Here is a 22,620-nt window from a genome sequence, read left to right as displayed (position 1 = left end):
TGAACAGGTAAGTTACATGATAGGAAGGCCTGATGTAATGTAAAACAAATGACGTGTAAATTATTTGCAGTAATGAACATAATTTTATGTGTGTTTACAGCCTTTATTTGGTGGGTGTACAACAAAATGCTATGAATTATTATCTAATTAATAATGACTACAACTCTCTATGATATGCATTGATTTTCATATCAGGATTACACGAACTATTTACAAGATGTAAATATTTTATTAACTGGAAGAATGCCTCTAAAATTTTATCATAATAAACATCGAAAATGTGTATTTGAACAACAACTAAATTTAAATAAACGGCTCCATCACATATGCACTCACTATTGATTCCAAATTTTTCTTGCATATTCTGGAAGTGCAATTAAAATCAACTAACATATTGGCGATCAAACGATGTAGGCAGCTAACTCTGTACACTGAGCTTTGGCCCCTGCCATTGTGTTGCCTGAGATTGATCAGGTGTATTATAAATTAGTTGATTATTTGAGTAAAATTAGTCTTAAATTTCACAGCTTGAGGTGTTGTATGGAAACACATACATAACATAGAAATGTCACAATTTTTAACTGTCACATGTTTATATTGTGAAAAAGAACAATTTGTACCTTGTGTTATGAAAATCATCAAAAGTCATAATACACCAGCAAACATATGCCATCATTATCAAAAAGACCAAAGTGGTAGATTATCATATCTCTGAGCTTGGGTTAATTAATAATACCTGAGGCCTGACAGTTCATATGTCTCTTTAGAGTTTAAGGAAGCTAATATCTACTACTCTCCCCAGATACAATAAATATTGAAAACATTTATTAATTACTACCCTTATGAATTTTCAGTTCATGTTTTTTTTCTCTTTTTAATTTTATAATGCCACCAGCGCACTCACACAAACATTATCGTTTAAAAGATGCCGGCCACTGTTAATAACGAAGCAAACGAATATAGTTACGCAAGTCACTAAAATTTTACGCAATCAGATATTGTTGTCTGATTTACATCTGTATCCTTTCAATACCATAACAATTTTTTTGATAAAACCCACCAATCTGAGCTTTCTTTCGTAATGTTTACACTTGTAAAATCTGTGTAATGCGATGAGAGCAACACAGGATGACCATACGATTTGTCACTGATACGTCTAGCCTTATACTTTGTCTAGACATATTTTACATTCCAGGTAGGACGTTTTGCTGCAGTGTGACTGAGATTGTTCGTATAATACAGTTCACAACAGTTGGAGTCTTTCACACTACAGCCAACTTTTCCAGTGGTACCGTAAATTATCGTCAATATGCTGTCTTTGACGTTCAACACCCTTTTGAGGGACAGTGTGATGATAACAATAATCAGAAATTACTACTCTGTGAAGCCAACTCCACTAGGAATGTAGGCTGGGTTGTCATGAATTTAGTTCTTTGCTATTTATGGTACATTCATGTTGATGTGAATGAACAAATCATATATTTGTTTCTTAGAAGGCTCTCCTTAAGCAAGATATTTGTTTATGTTTTCTTTTATTTCCCAGCCACGTTACGCTGAAGTTTCAGCATCATCAGTGGGCATTTATTCTCTTTCCTGTTGCCATATACTGTGGTTTTCCTGGATTTCTTTGTTATTTTAATGCAGTTGTTTTCTTTCACAGCGTGTAGTAACAAGAAAGACGATGAAAGCCCACTGATGATGCTGAAACCTCAGCGAAACATGTCTGGAAAATAAAAGAAAAGATAATAACTGTACTATGGTCAAGGCGAACCTTGTCTACAAATAAATCTGTTTTTGAGGAAACATGGACAGAAGAGCTTCAAGATGATTAAAACATATACTCTTTGCAGATAAATATTGGTTAAAACGTGAGACTCCAGGTACATATACATTTAAAAAATCCAGAATTACACATATATGCCAATATCCCAAGAATTAATTATTTTCCTTAAGTGAATGGGCTGTCACCTTCCTGTCACAGTCTGGAGAAACCTTAATCATAATGCTCCATAGTATGTAGTACAGTATTCGTTCGAGGTATGCTACTACCTCATAAAATGCCAACATTATAAAGTAATAATGTGAATCTTATTTCAATATAAATATGGCTTTGTGTTTAGTGATATTAAGTAAATGGTTGGTCCCTCTTTTAGATTAATCTGCAATACTGAATTTATGAAAAGGCTATCGATCAATTCACGAACGTTCTTATTTCCCTTGAAAGAAGTTATTTATTTCCAGGTTATTTCGAACACGGTTTCAACTATTTCCGAATATTTTGTGTAGCAAATGCCAGCTAAGAATCATCTAGATATGCTGTTGTTGACTTCCCATGAATTATTAGGACCAATAAATCAGTTTAACGGTAGCAAAAGTTTTCTTTTACGCACTGATGAAATGTACAATGAATATTTTATTTCTCCATCTAATAATTTTGGAGAATCTCATGTAATGGAAAAGTGCCGACTCTATTAACACATGTAGGTCTGCAACTCAGAATAACTCCGTTCTTTTCATGTGGTTATTATTTCCCGATATTACAACGCTATAATTCTCCAGTCTGTGCTTCTTACAATACGTTGCGGTAACGAAGTCAGATTTTCATCTAAGGCCACTATTTTGCCTTAGTTTTGGTTGGTAATATGTGTGATACATTCCCTCTCCACTGCTGCAGAAGCTGTTACGACATAAGAAACTCACCTTCACAAAAGTGCTCATCAAGCAGTCAAATGTCGAGAATGATGACTGCAACCGTAAAAATTTTGTTTTACCTAAAGAATGTGTGATCGTAAGGGATTGCTATCCACTGCAGAATGTATTAGTTTTATATGTGATTCAGTAGAATTGATTATTAGTTTGTTAATCATTAGGGTACATTTTATATGCTGATAATTCGAAGCTCTGATTTAGGTAGAATAAAAAATCATTACTCGTGGGGTTTTTATATGTCAGTACTGAATACAGGCAGTGTTGGCAGCTTCAGGAAGTAACAGTGTTTTAGTGATCGGATCATAAATGAAGTTGTTATTTCATTTAGAAGCGTGCGATGTACCAAAGCGATCTAAGGAATGTGGCTGCAACCTTTAACTGATGTTATGTAACAGGAGGCTCTCATAATTTTCTAATAGTCTTCATTTACATTTCACATCAGTAGGATATACTGAATATGTTACACAACGTAAGAAAATAATAAACAAGTGGCTAGTACAGAAAACACACAAGTTGCTACCGTAGCTGTTGGATTAACTATAGAAAATAATTGGAGCAGAAATATATTGTGAACTGCTGCAAGGCAGGAGGTGATGAAAAGCGAGGGAGGGAGCCAGCCGTTCAGATCCAGGTCTGGACGCGCGTGCGGCGGGCGGGCGCCGGCGGGCCGTGGTGGCCCATCCCCATCCCCAGCGCCGAGCCGTCGCCCGCGCCGGCCGCTCGTCAGGAAACGCTGTGCGACAGATCGCGTCCATACGGCCGCCAGCGTCGGCCGCCCTCTCCACGGTACGTCGAGTAGCTGGGCGCCATATCCGCGTGCGTCGTCACCGTTTCTGTCGATCCGTGCACCCTCGTCGAACCTGCGCACACAGACTCTGCGGTAACTATGAACTGCTAAGTGTATAACTACGCATAAATTATTGACTGCATTTATTGACTGTTCCGTCTGTTCTTGGTAGAATATTGTCATACATTAACATTGAAAACACACACAACACTGGTGTAATATTCTATAATATTTATCATTTATTTCACAAACCGCTTTTAGACTGTTACGCCATCATCAGGTGCAAGGATAAGTATGTAGTGCAGTGAAATTTCATTGCAAAAGATTTTAAACTAGTGTATCTGTTGAGTGTCTCCATTTAAAGAGATGAAAAATATTAATGTTAGATTAACTGTAGGATTATCTAAGTGTATAACTACGCATAAATTATTGACTGCATTTATTAGCTGTTCCGTCTGTTCTTGGTAGAATATTGTCATACATTATGATTGAAAACACACACAACACTGGTGTAATATTCTATAATATTTATCATTTATTTCACAAACCGCTTTTAGACTTTTACGCCATCATCAGGTGCAGGGATAAGTATGTAGTGCAGTGAAATTTCAGTGGACAAAGATTTTAAACTAGTGTATCTACTGAGTGTCTCCATTTAAAGGTATGAAAAATGTTAATGTTAGGTTAACTGCTGGATTATTCCACTCTAAATTCAATGTAAGATTATTTAACTAACATAAAATATGTAACACATTAACTAATGAACTATATACAAATTACAACAGATGTTCATAGAAGAAAATAAATTGAACAATAAACTTTAGTAACATATTCCAAAAGTGTGTCTGAACAAAATAGTCATGTCTTTAACTGATCCTAAATACTAAACAGATAAGACGCAATAGTAATATTAAACAGGTATTTGAAGCAGCTGTGACTGTGGAAGTAAAATCTTTAACACAACAAGAGAAATTATAGTAACTGAAATAAAGGAAAATGGGGCATGTAAGTAGGATGGGTAATTTACAACATCGTCTGGATGAAATTATGAGTACTATCTACAGTTAGAATTGGTGACTGATGAAAGTGTCTCTGGTTATTCTGTAGTAAGCTCGGGCAGATGGACATATATTTATTATCTTCCATTATTTTCAGATAGTTCATTCTCCTTTTATTATGCTTGGGCGGCCGCTGTGGCCGAGCGGTTCTAGGTGCTTCAGTCCGGAACCGCACAGCTCTACGGTCGCAGGTTCGAATCCTGCCTCGGGCATGGATGTTTGTTATGTCCTTAGGTTAGTTAGGTATCAGCAGTTCTAAGTCTATGGGACTGATGACCTCAGATGTTAAGCCTCATAGTGCTTAGAGCCATTTGAACCATTATGGTTGTGATGTAATATTTTATACGTTCACCTAGTAACTGTGGTCTTAACATCTTTTATGTTACTAAATAGTCTTAAATATCATTACCTCTGAAACAATATTTATTTTTTGTCCCTAAATTTAACAGTAACATTTTTCATGTCAGAATATTCTTAATAACATCTTTACTAGTAGAGACAGTAATGACTTTACTATGGCACTAGACGAAATGGGTTTCCATTTATTAGCGGAACTCATGGACAATAAGTTCCCAAAGTTTCAATGATGAATTCACATCCGAAGTGCCTGAAAAAATAGTAAATGCGTGACGCGACGTTCCTGCCACGCCCAATTTTTCAAAAAACACTTGAATGCTAGCTCGGTAAACAACGATTTCGTGGATTAATTTGAAGCAAACTTGAACAGATACACGTAGAAGGCTGTGATTATGCTCTTTCGTCTTACAGATCTACTGCGACTCTGTTCCGTACCTTAGAAACAAAAACAAAAGCAGCTGCATTGTTTATGAAGAAGCAATTCTTGTTTTGCCCCATTTTCATCTGCTACAGTTCTCGTAATTGCAGTTCATGATAAGTTCTTGTATTTAATGTTGGGAAAGTAGGGAGGATGAAGGTATTACAGAAAATAAATTTTATGGTAGGAAATTTCACTGAAGACATCTTGCAAAATATAGATTTACAGGACCTCTCTGCAGCTGAAAAGTCAGTTGAAGAGAGCAGAAAGCAAGAGACCTGAAGAGAAGCCTTGAAGGGAAAGAGGACCCAGAGTACAAACTTTTGGTGACATAAGAAAGCACGTTAGGTTGAACTTTAAATTGCATATCCTGAAAATAGTTTTTTAAAGGTTTATGTACATTCTTCTCTAAATCTGTGAAGGCCAGAATTACGAAATTTTGTAGACTTATTTCTATTGACCCAATAAATGTAGTCTCAACAGTATATTCTGAAATTATGAGTGTAAGTTGAGATATAGGGCAAAGTGCTTGGAAGTTTGCATCCACATCTACATCTACATGATTACTCTGTAATTCACACTTAAGAGGGTTCATCGAGCCATTTTCATACTTCTTCTCTACCATTCCACTCTCGAATGGCGCGTGGGCAAAAGGGAACACCTAAATCTTTGCGTTCCAGCTCTAATTTCTCTTGTTTCATTATGATCATTTCTCCCTGCGTAGGTGGGTGTCAGCAAAGTATTTTCGCATTCGAAAGAGAAAGTTGGGGACTGAAATTTAGTAAATATATCTCGCCGCAAAGGAAACCGCCTTTGTTTCAGTGACTGCCACCTCACCTCGGGCATCATATCAGCGACACTCTCAGCCCTATCGCGCGATAAAACGAAAGGAGCTGCCCTGCTTTGCTCTTTTTCGATATCCTCCGTGTATCCCACCTGGTAAAGATCCCACACCCCCCAGCCATATTCCAGCAGAGGGCGGACAAGTGTAATGTAGGTTGTCTCTTTAGTGGGTTTGTCGTATCTTCTAAGTGTTCTGCCAACAAAGTGCGGTCTTTGTTTCGCTTTCCCCACAATATTATCTATGTGGTCTTTCCAATTTAAGTTGCTCGTAATTGTAATTCTTAGGTAGTTAGTCGAATTGAGAGCCCTTACTTTTGTGTGATTTATCGTATACCCAAATTTTATCGAATTTCTTCTAGTACCCATGTGGATGACCTCGCACATTTCTTTGTTTAGTGCTAATTTCCACTTTTCGCACCATACAGAAATTCTCTCTATATCATTTTGTAGTTGGAATTGATCGTCTGATGATTTTAATAGACGGTAAATTACAGCGTCATCTGCAAACAATCTAAGGCTGCTACTCCGGTTATCACTCAGATCATTTATATAAATCAGGAACAGCAGAGGGCCTACGACACTACCTTGCGGAACGCCAGATATCAATTCTGCTCTACTCGATGATTTACAATCTATTACTACGATCTGTGACCTCTCTGAGAGTAAATAACGAATCCAGTCACACAACTGAGACGATACTCCATATGCTGGCAGTTTGATTAATAGTCCCTTGTGAGAAACTGTATCAAAAGCCTTTTGAAAATCTAGGAATATGGAATCGATCTGAGATCCCTTGTAGACAACACTGATTTTTTCATGGGAATAAAGAGCTTGGTGTGTTGCACAAGAACGATATTTCTGAATCCGTGTTGGTTATGTATCAATAAGTCATTTTCTTCAAGGTGATTCATAATGTTCGAGTTCAGTATATGCCCCAAAATCCTGCTGCAAATTGAGGTCAGTGATATGGGTCTGTAATTCACTGGGTTACTCCTAATTCCTTTCTTGAATATTGGTGTGACCTGTGCTACTTTCCAGTCTTTACGAACAGACCTTTCGTCAAGTGAGCGGTTGTATGTTATTGCCAGGAAAGGCGCTATTGTGTCTGCATTCTCTGAAAGGAACCTGATTGGACCGGAAGACCTGCCTTTCTTAAGTGATTTGAGTTGTTTCGCAATACCTAAGATATCTACTTTTATGCCACTCATGCTAACAGCTGTTCTGGCTTCGAATTCCGGAATATTTACTTCGTCTTCTTTCGTGAAGGGATTTCGGAAAATTGTATTTAGTAACTCCGCTTTAGTGACACCATCATCGGTAACATTTCCATCGCTATCGCGCGGTGACGTTATTGACTGCTTTTGCCACTGGTGTGCTTTACTTATGACTAGAATCTCTTTGGGTTTTCTACTATATTTTGAGACAGTATTTCACTGCGGAAACTATTAAAAGCATCTCGCATTGACGTCTGCTCTAAATTTCGAGCTTCCAAGAAAGTTAGCCAGTCATGAGGATTTTGCGTTCTTCTGAATTAGGCATGCTTTTTTCGTTGCTTCTGCAACAGTGTTCTGACGTTGTTTTGTGTACCATGGTGGATCAGTCCCGTCTCTTATTAACTTATGCGGTATGAACCTATCTATTGGTGTGGATACTGTATCTTTGAATTTGAGCTATATCTTGTCTACACTTACATAATTAGCTTGGTAGGAATGGAGACTCTCTCTTAGGAAGGCATCAAGCGGATTTTTATCTGCTGTTTTAAATAGATATATTTGGCGTTTATTTTTAGTGGTTTTGATTGATATGGTTTTGAGCCTCATTACAGTGACCTTGTGTTCACCAATCCCTGTATCCGTCATGACGCTCCCTGTTAGATCAGGATTATTTGTGGCTAAGAGGTCAAGTGTGTTTTCGCAAACATTTACAGTTCGCGTGGGCTCATGAACTAACTGTTCAAAGTAATTCTCAGAGAAAGCATTTAGTACAATTTCGGAACATGTTTTCTCTCTACCACCGGCTTACAGAAAAATAATTAAGAATTTATTAACGTTCTCTTATTCAGGGTACCGAAAAAATTTCATGACAGAAACTTACTACGCGCAAAGAGATTACACAAAGAAAATTTCGTAGACTTCTCGTGAATAGTTTCTGAGAAAAAGGTACACGCACTAATTTTTGAAAACAAAGTTTTAAAATTACGTGAGAAAAGTCGAATATACATAACCCAAGGAACTTAAAAGTAAATGTGTTAATTTCATCATTTCTAGTACACTGACACATTCTGTACACTGAGACATTTTAGTATGACTGGCATCCAAGATAAATTTGTATGTTATCATCCTTTTCAAAATTAAATGTCTTTTATCACTAGCATGTACAGCATAAAAAGAATAAAATGCTATAACTGTTTGGCCAGATTGGACGATCAGTAGCCTAAGAGGGGTAGATATATCTTTTTTACGAACAATACGTGTCAAGAAGACGTCACATCTCTGGACTTTGAAGACAGTCACATCAGTCATTTGTTTTTTATAGATGAAATAGTAGAAGATAAGAGTGTACATATGACATTTAGCATGGAAATAAAGGTGTGTCACGCCACTGCTGTCAAAGTTGTTTTTCCATAAAATTGTTTGTGACACTAGTAATCGAAACTGGCCAATCAGATGGATGGACATGTTGGTGGAGAGATCATCCTAGAGTTGGAATTATATACAAGGTTTCGTGACGGACAGTTCGCTGCTATGCCTGCTATAAGGAACTTCAAAAGTATCTGACAATTAAGTGGACACTTTCCTTGAGACTCTCCTTGTGCACGTAAGTGATGACCGCCAGTGAGTATCCAAGGAAATGCCCTGCTATCGCAAACCAACTAGGCAATCGTCGCAACAATAGGGTGCCATCGCTCATGTGTAACTGCCGCACTGCAGATAGATTCATGACCGAAAATCCAAACAAATATTCCCATCACAGTATCCTACCAATGCTGCGTTTGACTGAGAGCAATAAATATTACCCAGGAAAAACGCCCCTGAGGTTTTCATTAGTATGAGGGCAATATTATTCTTTCCTGATTTCGAACGTTATGATGGAAACATGATAACTGCTACGTTGTGTCATTAAATTATTTCTGAAAGTACCTAGCCAAGGTAAAAAACAGAAATTTTGTGAAAACGCAGCAACTGTACTGTTCTAAATTTAGTATAGTAATACTGCTGGAGCACTTAAAATCTCTTATTTATAATTAAATTGAAATATTACACTCAAATGCAGTTATCTTGTAGCTAATAAGCTTAATCGATGCTAAGTAACTCCCAACGTGTTGCCTTTACAAAATTCAGTACCACAGTATTCAAGCACAATATTTACATTCATCGGTTCATTTAATGTTTAGCTTGTAAAATTAATAGAGGAAGCAACGAAGTGTTCTTTTTGCTGTTAAACTTAAGTTCTGTCTTAGTACTTCCCCAACAGGTAGCATGCAACCGCATCTCCAGACATACCATGGCCTGATGAGAACTAACGCCTCCAAATTTTTTATATCGAAACACATGAAGCTTTTCGAATAAAACAAACGTTATTAAAATTCTGCATCTTTATTTTTCTTTTCTGCATGTTTATTTCTCAACACAGTCACCCTGGTAACGAATACATTTCTCCCAACGTGAAAACAATTTGATGATACCGTCACAGCAGAGTGTTCAGCTTTGTAGACGGGACCATTACCTCACCCCTTCTTGCACCGCTTCATCACCAGTCCTCCAAGATCTTCTTTAAGTTTTGGAAACAGATGAAAATCGGACGGGACCAATTCGGGTCTGTACGGAAGATGATTAATGCCAGTGGATCCAAGGCATCGGATTGCTGTGGATGTCTTAGCGCTCCTGTGTGGTCTGGTGTTGTCCTACTGAAGGCGAGTGTGTTCTAAATGTGGGCATGCGGCAAAATCTTCGAATTCGAAACTCAGTTACAGCTCACTATTTATCACGCACCGACCTATTTATATTACACACCACCATGTTACACGCTACTATTCAGACTCCTGTAGCGCCAGAGGGCAGCAAATTTGTAGACATGAAGAATTTAATAGCTTTTGTCTTCTTTAAAAAGATCTCAGAATTTTTACATATAACAATCGGAAATTTTACTTTTCAACATCCGCTTGTATAATTTATGTGCAGTCTGTACACTGACTTACTCCATACTACGTTGACAGAAGTCGCATAGTTGATAGAATGAAGCTAGCCACCAGGTGATGTGTGTGAAATCTACTTTTCAGCGTGGTTTGTGGGAAACGGTGGAAAGGCTGAAATTTTCACAAATGGCAGACGTAATTTTACTTTATGAAATGCCAGAAACAATTATCTGTATTGTTTGAAAGTTAATCGTGAAGCATAGAAGACGATCCATTTCAAAACAAATACACTAGTGCCCAAAAGTTAAGTATAATCACGAAAATACAAAAGTAAAAGGCTAAGAGATGAGCTATCACCTGATATCATCATAAATATTTATCTACGAGTACTACTTAATCTCTTTGTGTACGGAAGGAATATTACGAGCTGTGAACAGCGGCGTAGCTGAAAAATAAACACAAGTACTTCATGAGTGCAGTCATGTCTCTGTCTCGTTTGCGCGTTCATAGCGATAAGAGTTTAGCCTTTTCGTGAAGTTGGCAACGTAATGCCACAAAAACTCCATTTTGATCCTGTTTTGAGTGGTAAAATACTGGGCCACCTGGAAGCAGGCTAGGCCTAATGTCTCTGTATCTATATATTCCACAAAGTGTCATTTCGAGTCTTTGGCGACGGCTGTTTGTCGGAGACGAGTCCTAGGTCGGCCAAGAATAACCAACCCACTGCAAGACCGATGTCTGACCGTAACTGCCAGAAGAAATCGGAGTAGACTTGCAAGACAATTACGACACGGTATTGCAGAACCTGTGTTGTTCATATATACGATGCAATGTTCCTTAAGGGCGCGTAATGTCCGGAGGAACCTTGCATCGTATTTATAAACAACACAGGCGCTGCAGTTTCGTATTTATCCGCCTACAATGGGCAAACGGCTTTCACTTAAAATTTCTCTCCCGTGTAAGAACATACTTAATAAATGTATGAGTCCAGGTTGTACACACATGGCTAACGACATATTCAAGTTTGGATCTGGCCTTGAGTCGCGCTCGGGTAGCTTAACGATAAGGCGGCCACTGGCAAATAGTGGAAAATCCAGGTTCGAGTCCTCGTCCGGCACAAATTTTCAATATCATCGTACCATTACACAGCTGATGGTTGTCTATATTCTCAAATGCGAATACATTTCATGCAAGACAAGTGGCTGCAGAGCTTTCAGCTGCCTCTGGATTTGCTGCATCCCGACAAACTGTGTGTCGGAGGCTCAGAACAGCAGCTGTGTTTCTCAGACGTCCTGCCGTGTGTTTCTCGATCATTGCACCACAAAGAAGGGCCCATGTAATGTGTAGTCGGCAGCATTAAAACTGAACTTTGAACGAATGGCGCAATGCGCTCTTCTCTAGTGACCGCCAGTTAAAATTTTTCTGCGTTTGAGTTACATTCTGCTGCTACTCTATAAACCTGTGACCATTTATATCTCCCTTATTTTTATACGCTAGATATCCATTGTGCTGCCCATACAGGTTGAGGTTTTACCTTGAGACAAAAAAAACATCTGAAAATAGGATTTGTATTAAAAAACGGAAAACTACGTGTTCGATATTTTGAAAATTGCTGTCCTGCAGAACCAAAGTTGTCTCCACCCTTACCCCCAGGACGTGTGGCGATGGAAAATTTATAAATCTTAAAGAGGATTATCTCACGTTATTATCGAAACGGATTCTACGGCAAAAATACGTAACATCTGTTTGCAGCACTTTTGCCGTTGCGCGATAGATGGAGCTGCTATCGACAAGTAACACAACTGAGTTCCAAAACGATATTACGGGAATAATGCCTCGAATCAAAATCATTAAAACAGAAGAGAGTAGCAAACGACTCAGAGTTTTGGATGTTTCTCAGTGTAGCTGTTTTGAAACATTCGTTCAGGGGGTGAGCGTGGGGCATTTTTGAAATATTAAAGAGGTACATCCCATTTTTATTGTAGATTCGGATTCTACGGGAAAAAATACGTAACTTCTACATCAGACACTTTCGTTGTTGCGCAATACATGGCTTTGTAATCGAAAAATAACACAGTTAACTTCCAAAATGATATTATCTTCACATAAATGCGTTCGGAGTGTATTCTATCACCTCTTACCAACAGCATGCTTGTTTGTAAGATTTATATGACAGTAAATGCTAAAAAATGTCGACACCTACTTCGATGCTTTTGTTTATTCGCACATCGCACTTGGAATGATTCGACACATCTGAGAGGTGTTTCTGATGTAATGTTCGACATATTTCACCATTTAAATTGGCATCGGTAAAGACTGGTCCAATAAGTTTTTTGCCAGTTGGTCCACACCAAACGTTCACATTCCACGAACGCTTGCGTTCAACTTAGCGTAATCAATGTGGGTTTTTCCAATTCCAATAATGCATGTTCTGTCGATTAAACAGCCGCTCTTCGTGAAGGTCGACTCTTCGGAGAAAAATACGCGAGCAAAGATATTAGGGTATTTCTGCACTTGCTGGAGCGACAAGTACCAAAATATTACTTCGTTCACTGTCATGAAGCTTGAGATGGAGGGAAATATGGAACGGATGATATTTTATATGTTGCAGAATTCGGCAAACACTAATTCCTGATTCTCGACCTAATTGCCTTATGCTAATGTGGGGGCTGTTTTTCACTGCAGCTAATATCTCAGTTTCATTATTCTCTCGGGAATCTCTTCTTCGACAGTTACTTTCTCATAGCTCCACAAGTGTCGAATAACGCGACAAAAAGAAGCGCGCTGTTGCACCATGTTTTGGAAATGTTGAGAGTAAAGTGTTAAGCATTATCAACATTCCTGCCACTTGCACCATAACTGGAAACTATTTCAGTTTTTTCATCTATCGTAATAACCTACATTCCGACAATCAACGTGGTCAGGTTATAATGGAACTATCTAAGAAACAGATCGATGCGCTTGCAATTACATCAAGTCAAATAATGACTGAATGAATGTTTCAAAACAGCTACATGGAGAAAACTCCAAAACACAGAGTAGTGGGCTCTACCCTAAGGTTTTTAAGTTCTTCATCCAATGCATTTTTCTTGAGATGATATCGTTTTGGGACTTAATTGGTTGGTTGGTTTTGGGGGAAGAGACCAAACAGCGAGGTCATCGGTCTCATCGGAGTAGGGAAGCACAGGGAAGGAAGTCGGCCGTGCCCTTTCAGAACAACCATCCCGGCATTTGCCTGGAGCGACTTAGGGAAATCACGGAAAACCTAAATCAGGATGGCCGGACGCGGGATTGAACCGTCGTCCTCCCGAATGCGAGTCCAGTGTGCTAACCACTGCGCCACCTCGCTCGGTGGGACTTAATTGTGTTATTTGTCTATTACAGCGTCATCTATCTCGCAACCACAAAAGGATTACACGTATTTTTCCCGTAGAATCCATTTCTACAATAAGAGTGATATGTTCCCGCTTAAGATTTCAAAGTTTACCCCCGCCCCACCTCCTGGGGACGGGACAGGATGTGTCAACGTTGGTATCACCGAACAGCAATTTTAAAGACACTGGACACGTATTTTTCAGCTTATGAATATGAATCGTAGTGCGTGAGCAGTCTTCATATACGGATCGTCCAATAGTTTTATATAGTATCTATTTTGAGGGAAAACTTCAACTTGCCAGTAGCCTATCAGTTAAATGCAGCCTACCATTTACTCTATGTAAAAGTGAGCTTTTTATTCGCTCCACTTTATATCTCTATACACTGGTGCTCCTAAATATTTGTATCACGTGAGTGACTCTTTATGTGAGCAATGTATATTAATTTGAACTTCTGTAACCTGAGAGCTACTTTGGATCAGCTTCAGGATTTGTCGTGGTTTAACTGTTTATCACTGGTGTTTTTACTGTACATAATATGCTGATAGATAACCACATTTTCCAAGGAAAGCCTAAGATTCCAAATAATACCATGTTTTAAGACTTTAAGAAAAATATAGGCAGCAAGGGGTTTATTACAATCCCCATAGGGAACAGTTAATATTATTTCGTTGCCTGAACGCGATTTCCATCTATGACAACACGGTGCATTCTGGCTGTCACAATATTTTCGATTCAATCGAAAGTTGGTTAAAATAACATAGGAAAGTATTTTCTTTAGAATGCATCAATGGATAAGGCTACTTTCTTCTCTGGCTGATAATTTTTTACCTTAGAATATGTTTTAGATTCATCTACCGATGAATATGGGTGACATATGCCGATATTTATGAGGATCATATGACTCTGAGCACCATGGGACTTAACTTCTGAGGTCATCAGTCCCCTGGAACCTAGAACTACTTAAACCTAACTAACCTAAGGACATCACACACATCCATGCCCGAGGCAGGATTCGAACCTGCGACCGCAGCGTTCGCGCGGTTCCAGACTGTAGCGCCTAGAACTGCTCGGCCACTCCGGCCGTCTATGAGGATCAGTTCTACTTCCTATTCCGTAGTTGAGACTGATCTGCCATGGTGAATACCTCTGCTCAAAGGATCTGCAATAATAGTAGTACAGGGTGGACGTCGTTAACCCACAAATTTTGTATAGAAGTTGACAGAGGCTGAATCGGGCTCTGGGACCTTATTATGTTTTAGCTATCTAAGCTTCTTTTCAGAATCCCTTGTACTGATTACTACATCAACTGTTTTGTCAGCTGTAGGCCGTAAGTCGATAGCATCGGGCATTCTGGTGGTTAAGGCGGTGGACTCGAACTTAGAATGCCCGGGGCTTATTTCTCAAAATCGCTTAACACAAATACCAGGATGATTCAATTAACAAAGACTCCGTCGATTTCCTTCCGTTAAATTTCAGTTCGAATTTGTGCTTTTTACCAATGATCTCGCGGGGCGTTAAAATCCTTACCTTGTTGTTGAAAGATTTTAGACATCCTTGAATTTCCATTGTTAGTAATATTTCATCACGGGTAGCTATATTTCAACTTTTGTATTGCCATTAGGGTACCTCATTAGTCCACAAACACCGTGACACTATATTTTTTGCCTGTAACAGTAGAAATGTCAGAACAAAGTATCTTCAGGTTTTGGGGAAGGTTCTGTTACCTTATTCTGCTATGATAGCTATGGAAGGCTTAAAGAAATGCCATTAGTCGAGCGCTTTTCGATTAACAGTGCCTTAACTGGGGATATATACGGTGGTTTGTACCTACAGTTCCCTAGTCTCCTTTACTTAAGAAAAGTACGGATTCCACGGCCCCTCCCACGGGAAGTTCGAGTTCTATCTCGGGCATGGGTGTGTGTGTTGGTCTTAGAATAAGTTAGTGGAAGTCTAGTGACCGATGACCTCAGCAGTTAGGTCCCTTAGGGACTCACACACTTTTGAACATTTTTTCGTATTGCCTGTTTCTCATGGTTCCAGTGGCTCTGAGCCCTACGCGACTTAACTTTTGAGGTCATCAGTCACCTAGAACTTAGAACTAATTAAACCTAACTAACCTAAGGACTCCACACACATTCATGCCCGAGGCAGGATTCGAACCTGCGACCGTAGCTGTCGCTCGGCTCCAGACTGTAGCGCCTAGAACCGCACGGCCACACAGGCCGGCTGTTTCTCATGGAATAGGTACATACGTCTCTAGAGCTTCATCTACTTATCGTTTGAATTTGACCCAGACGTCCTCCGTATATCACTGTCTGAATAAAATTTGAAATGTGCTCCTAGCCGCCGAACGTGTGAGCTTCCAGGTGTACGCAGGAAAGTTAGGTACAAATGGTTCAAGTGGCTCTGAACACTATGGGACCAAACATCTAAGGTCATCAGTCCCCTACACTTATAACTACTACAACCTAACTAACCTAAGGACATTACACACATCCATGCCCGAGGCTCCGAACTGAAGCGCCTAGAACCGCTCGGTCACAACGGCAGGCAATTTGGTACTATTCCAGGGTAGTACAAGTGGAACAACATTAAAAATGGAAGGTGTAACCACGCAGTAATTTAACGTTAGGGAACCAGCGCCCCAAAACGTTGATCCTTTACTAATAATAAGAGAAAAACGAAATCCGTACTACACAGTGACATATCTCGAACCATTACATAGCGCAGTGGTTTTATTCGTACAGTAAGCAAGCAATACAACTTGCACATCATATTTCGTAAATAAAGTGAGCGAAACGTGTGGCACGTAATGGACACCTTTTACGTAGTTCTTTAGACGGACCGCATGTCAAAGAAAGTTACAATAATAATAGTAGTAGCAATCATGGATCACCCCTGAAAAGTGAAAAATCGCCATTTGTTTCCATTTTACTGAAAATTTAGACTTACGGAGTAATTTTATGTAGTCTTCATTGTTATCACAAATGGATCGTTGTTGCTGATCCCAGTCTTTATAGGCTCATACACTGAAGCGCCAAAGAAACTGATGTAGGCATGCGTATTCAAATAGAGATGGGTAAACAGGCAGAATACGCCACTGCGGTCGGCAACGCCTATATAAGAAAATAAACGTCTGGCGCAGTTCTTAGATCGGTTACTGCTGCTACAATGGCCGGTTATCAAGATTCAAGTAAATTTTAACGTGATGTTATAGTCGCCTCAAGAGCGATGGGACACAGCATCACCAAGGTAGCAATGAAGTAGGGACTTTCCGTACCACCATTTCGTGAGTGAACCGTGAATATAATTTATTCTGTAAAACATCAAATCTCCGACATCGCTGCTGCCGAAAAAAGACCCTGCAAGAACGGGACCAACGACGACTAAAAAGAAACGTTCAACGTAACAGAAATGCAGCCCTTCCCCAAATTTCTGCAGATTTCAGTGCTTGGCCATCAACATGTGTCGGCGTTCGAGGCATTCAACGAAACCTCATCGATATGGGCTTTCGGAGCCCAAGGCCCAGTAGTGTGCCCTTGATGACTGCTCGGCATAAAGCTTTACGCCACGCCTTGGTCCCTCAGCACCGACATTCGACTGTTGATGACTGCAAACATGTTGCCTGGTCGGACGAGTCTCATTTCCACTTGTATCGAGCGTATGGACGTGTCCGGGTGTGGACACAACCTCATGAATTCATGAACCCTGAATGTCAGCAGGTGACTGTTCAACCTGTGGAGGCTCTGTAATGGTGTGGGGCGTTTGAAGTTGTAGTGATATGGGACCCCTGATATGTCTCGATACGACTCTGACAGGTGACACGTACGTAAGCATCCTGTCTGATCAGCTGCATCCATTCTTGTCGATTGTGCATTCCAGCAGGACAATGCGACACCCCACACGCCCATAATTACTATAAAGTTGCTCCAGGAAAACTCTTCTGATTTAAAACACCTCCTCTGGCCACCAAACATACCAAACATGAACATTATTGAGCATATCTGGGATGCCTTGCAACGTGCTGTTCAGAAGAGATCTTGAACCCCTCGTACTTTTACGGATTAGTGGACAGCCCTGCAGGATTCATGATGTCCGTTCCCTCCAGCACTACTTTTAGTCGAGTTCCTTCTGCTTTCTCGCCCTGGCCCTACACGATGTTAGGCAGGTGTACCAGTTTCTTTGGCTCTTCAGTGTACTTAAAGGGGTACGGGTTTGATTCAAGACAACACAGCCGACGTTTACAGTTCATTGAAAATGATCGGAGTTGACGCATGGAGCACATTTCTCATTCACTGTCGTTATAGATATGTTCAAGATGGTCGAGAGCAGGTAATGACATCATTCTGAATGGTTGTGTCTTGCCGGAACCGCACATCGATTGGTTCGACCATCGCTTGAGACTACTTAATACGAATGACTCTGATAGAAACCTTGCGCTCTCAAAGGTATCGCGTGACTGGAGACAGGTCACTTCTATTCCGAAACAGCATAAAAGATTCGATGCACACTTACAGAGTATTATCGCTGACGTCCTTCTGTTTCAGAATCCTAGAACTTATTGTAAGCTCTAACTTCTTGAAGTTCCTTGAGGAAAACAGGATTCTCTCAAAGAAACAACACACATTCATAAAAAACACTCCTTGAATCACAGGTTGCTTTATTCATACGGAACATCCTCCAAATAAGTGATCAGGTCTACAGATACATTCCATCTCCCGGAAGGCTTTCGAACCGCACCACATCGGCTACAATACACTAAGATATGATGATACGGCATATCTCCGCAAATATGTCATTGGCTCTATGAATATTTGACTAATAGAAACCAATACGTTACACTGGGATTCAAATGTTGCACAGAATCCGAGTTAACAACGAGTGTTTTCCGAGGAAGCGTAATAGGTCTTCTGACGTTCTCAGTTTACATAAAAACTTGTCACGCGGTAGCAGAATCTCTATTAGGTAGTGCACTGACCACGTGTTATTTACAGAAAAGAGTCGTCATTGCACGAACGTAAGGCAATGCGGAAAGATTTGCAAGAAACGAGAAAGAATGCGATAGAAAATGAGTGCAATGATGGTGGAGAACATTTAGTGCACGTCGTATCATATAAGAATTAAGTGAGACGGTTAGCAGTTTTCTTGAATTGAACGATCACTTAAAATCAGTGTTAGGGAATACACACGGAAGGCGTCGATTTATTGGAATGTTTCTGGAAAGATACAATGTTTCTCTAAAGGAAGACGCATACAGGATTCTAGTGGCTCCAATTCTTGTGTTTCGTTCCAGTGTTTGGAGTCTTTATCAAGTAGTCGTGGAAACCAGCATCCAAATAATTTAGAGATGCGCTCATAGGATAGTAACAGGTTGGTGCTCGCCCGGTTAGCTGTGTGGTCTAACACACTGCTTCCCGAGCGGGAGGGCGTGCCGGTCCCCGGTACGAATCCGCTAGGCGGATTAGTGACGAGGTCCGGTGTGGCGGTCAGGCTGTAAATGGTGTGTAAGGTGGTTTTCCACGTGCATCGGCAAATACGGGCTGGTTCCCCCTATTCCGTCTCACACTATATTGGCGATTGCTGCCCAAACCCTGTCTCCACGTATGCGTACACCATAATTACTCTACAACGCAAACGTAGGGGCTACACTAGTCTGGAGTGAGACGGAGGCCGAACCACACATTAGGTCTGGGTTCGGTGTGGGGTGGCGGTGGAGTGAGTGGACTGCTGTAGCCTGTTGTGGCTACGGCGAGGTCCCCAGTTCAATACATACATACATACATACAACAGGTTGGTACAGCCCAGTGGTCGCAAATAGCAGCTTTCCGGCCCCTTGAGAGGGGCTGTTCCATAAAATACCACGTGTGGGCTTATGTACAGTGCTAAAGCTCTTGATCATCGTCAATGTAAAGGCCTTTTAGCTGAAATGAAGGGTTAGTAAGCAGATATTTTGCTGCAGAACGAGATAAGCTGATTGGCAAGAGGGAATATTTCGTAATATATCGCTTGATTATTAACTGAAATTAAAGTATTTCTCCTTGAGAATGGTATCCACTATCCAGAACTAACTAACGATCAGTTGAGCAAGAATATTTATCTCATGGTAGACGGAACGTCTCGTTAAAACAGGTTACTCGTAAACTACAGGGAAAGGAAAGGAAACTTTTTCGATGTTAGCTACAGTTACGTCATTCGACAATAAATTATCCCTTTTCTTGCTCTTGATTTAGAAGGAGAAAGTTTGATCCACTTCTGAGAATATTGAAACATCTTCAAGAATATAATCCTGATATTCATGGAAGGGAATTAAATTTTTTTCTCTTTCGTATTAAGGTTGGCAAGTATTTGTTTTGTAAATAAAAATCCTCTTTTTTTCAGCACTGTACTTTATTTCTCCCAGACGCATTTCGCCTTTTCACTTTAAGGCATCATCAGTGGGATCTATAATGACACAGTTCTATTTTAATATGCTCTATTCGTATATTATAACACAGTACACGTCTCGTTTTTTTATGTGAACACCTGTTCTACTCGTGATCATACAATGTAATCTTTCATGGTCGGTTTTGTCTTCACTTACGACTTCCGGGCTGATAGTCCGTGGTCGGTGTATGAAACTCTCCCCTGACGTTTCGTCTCCGACTGCGGGAGACATCCTCCGAGGTAAAGCGGCATCTGGTTGGCATCTGCGTTTCCTCTCGTCTGGTCAAATGCTGGAGGTCGCAATACAACCGTGCTTCCGAAATATTAGCGTTTTTGTGATCCGAACTTTTAATTCGAAAAAAACATTCCAGGCATGCCCCTTGACTTAACCAATGTACTCTGCAATGTAATATAAGGTCTCCATACTCTTCGTTTAGTTCCATCGAAAATTGTTGCAACTAGTAGTGGACTAACGCGTGTAATTTCAGAAACAGACGTGCTACCAATTTCTTCATGGGCTCCATGCCTGCAAATTGTGCACAAGGTGTTTCTTGGCGTACAGAACATCGAATCTAGACGTTCGAGCGTTGTAATATTTTCTTCTTTCATTGTCATCTAAATGTTTAAATTCTCTGTGCATGGTACTGTAATGTTGTTTCATAGAAATTTGTGGTACACGGCGTTTATGTGACTACGTAATATATATTGAGAATTCTCGTCCCCCTCTTCCGATTCATTTTTAAATGCTTGTGACGATGGATCGCTACAATGTCTCTTTTTGAGCAAGCAATCAGTTAGGTGACAGCATAGGTGGGGGTGGTGGGATCACTCATGGGAAAATTCCACTAGTTGTGGGTGTTAGAGCTGTACCTTTTTTAGATTGAAGTCAGCTGACAGGTTTTCCTGCTTAAGGGAAGTCTCTCTAACAAAGAAACCACTTTCGACAAAGCTTAGGTATCCAATTAATGAGGGAAATAGTATATTTCATCAAAACATAAAAGGCATTAGAGATAAAGTTAGTGAACTGCTTATAGATGTTGACTCTGAAATTATTGGTATATCTGAACACTTCTTAAATAAGGAGATAATTCAGAGGCTTCCTTTACCAGGATACAGGCTGGCTGACAGCTTTTCTAGGAGCTCTTTCTGGTGTGGGGGAGTAGCCATGTATGTGAAAAACGGTATCCCATTTAAGTCAATTGATGTTTCAAAGTACTGCACTGAAAAGGTGTTTGAATGTTGTGCAGGTGTGGTTAAATTTAGTGGAGCTTAACTTCTTACTGTTGTTATTTATAGATCCACAGACGCCGATTTCACAACAGTTTTGCTAAAGCTAGAGGACGTTCTTGGTTCACTTTATAGGAAATAGAAAAAGTTAGTTATATGTGGTGACTTCAATATAAATTGTATAAGTAATTGTGCAAGGAAAAGGATGCTGGTAGACCTCCTTAATTCATATAATCTTATGCAAACCGTATTCTTTCCAACGAGAGTGCAAGGGAACAGTAGAACAACCATAGACAATATTTTTGTTCATTCGTCATTACTAGAAGGGCAATCTGTTAGCAAAATGGTGAATGGCCTTTCAGATCATGATGCACAAACTTTAAGTCTAAAAGATTTTTGTGCTGCAACAATGTTAAATATAGTCACCAACTTTTTAGGAAAGCTGATCCAGTTCCTGTAGAGACTTTTGTAAACCTTATCAAGGAACAAGAGTGGCTAGATGTTTATAGTGCTGATACAGTAGACGATAAATATAATGCGTTCCTCAAGACATTTCTTGTGCTCTTTGAAAGTTGCTTTCCGTTAGAACGTTCAAAACAGGGTACTAGCACAAACAGGCAGCCTGGGTGACTGACTAAAGGTATACGAATATCTTGTAGATCAAAGTGGCAATTGTTTCAAAACGTTAGAAACAGTCACAATCGAAATGCAGCAGCCCATTACAAACTGTATTGTAAGGTGCTTAAATAAGTTATTAGGAAGGCAAAAAGTATCTGGTATGCAGATAGAATAGCTAAGTCTCAGGATAAAATTAAAACCATATGGTCAGTCGTAAAGGAAGTGGCTGGTCTGCAGAGACAGGTCGAGGATATAGAATCAGTGCGTAGTGGGTTCAAAAATGGTTCAAATGGCTCTGAGCACTATGGGACTTAACAGCTATGGTCATCAGTCCCCTAGAACTTAGAACTACTTAAACCTAACTAACCTAAGGACAGCACACAACACCCAGCCATCACGAGGCAGAGAAAATCCCTAACCCCGCCGGGAATCGAACCCGGGAACCCCGGCGTGGGAAGCGAGAACGCTATCGCACGACCACGAGATGCAGGCTGCGAAGTGGGAATGTCCGTGTTACTGATAAGTCGCATATATGTACAGTATTTAATAATCACTTTCTGAATATAGCAGGTGAACTGGATAGAAACGTAGTCCCAACAGGGAATCATATAGCGCTCGTAGAAAAGTAATCCGAGACTGTTACCTGAAATGCTCCTCCATGGTACTCA

The sequence above is a fragment of the Schistocerca piceifrons genome, chromosome X (genome assembly GCF_021461385.2).
Source record: "Schistocerca piceifrons isolate TAMUIC-IGC-003096 chromosome X, iqSchPice1.1, whole genome shotgun sequence".
Classification (NCBI taxonomy): Eukaryota; Metazoa; Arthropoda; class Insecta; order Orthoptera; family Acrididae; genus Schistocerca; species Schistocerca piceifrons.
This window is presented reverse-complemented; position numbering follows the sequence as displayed.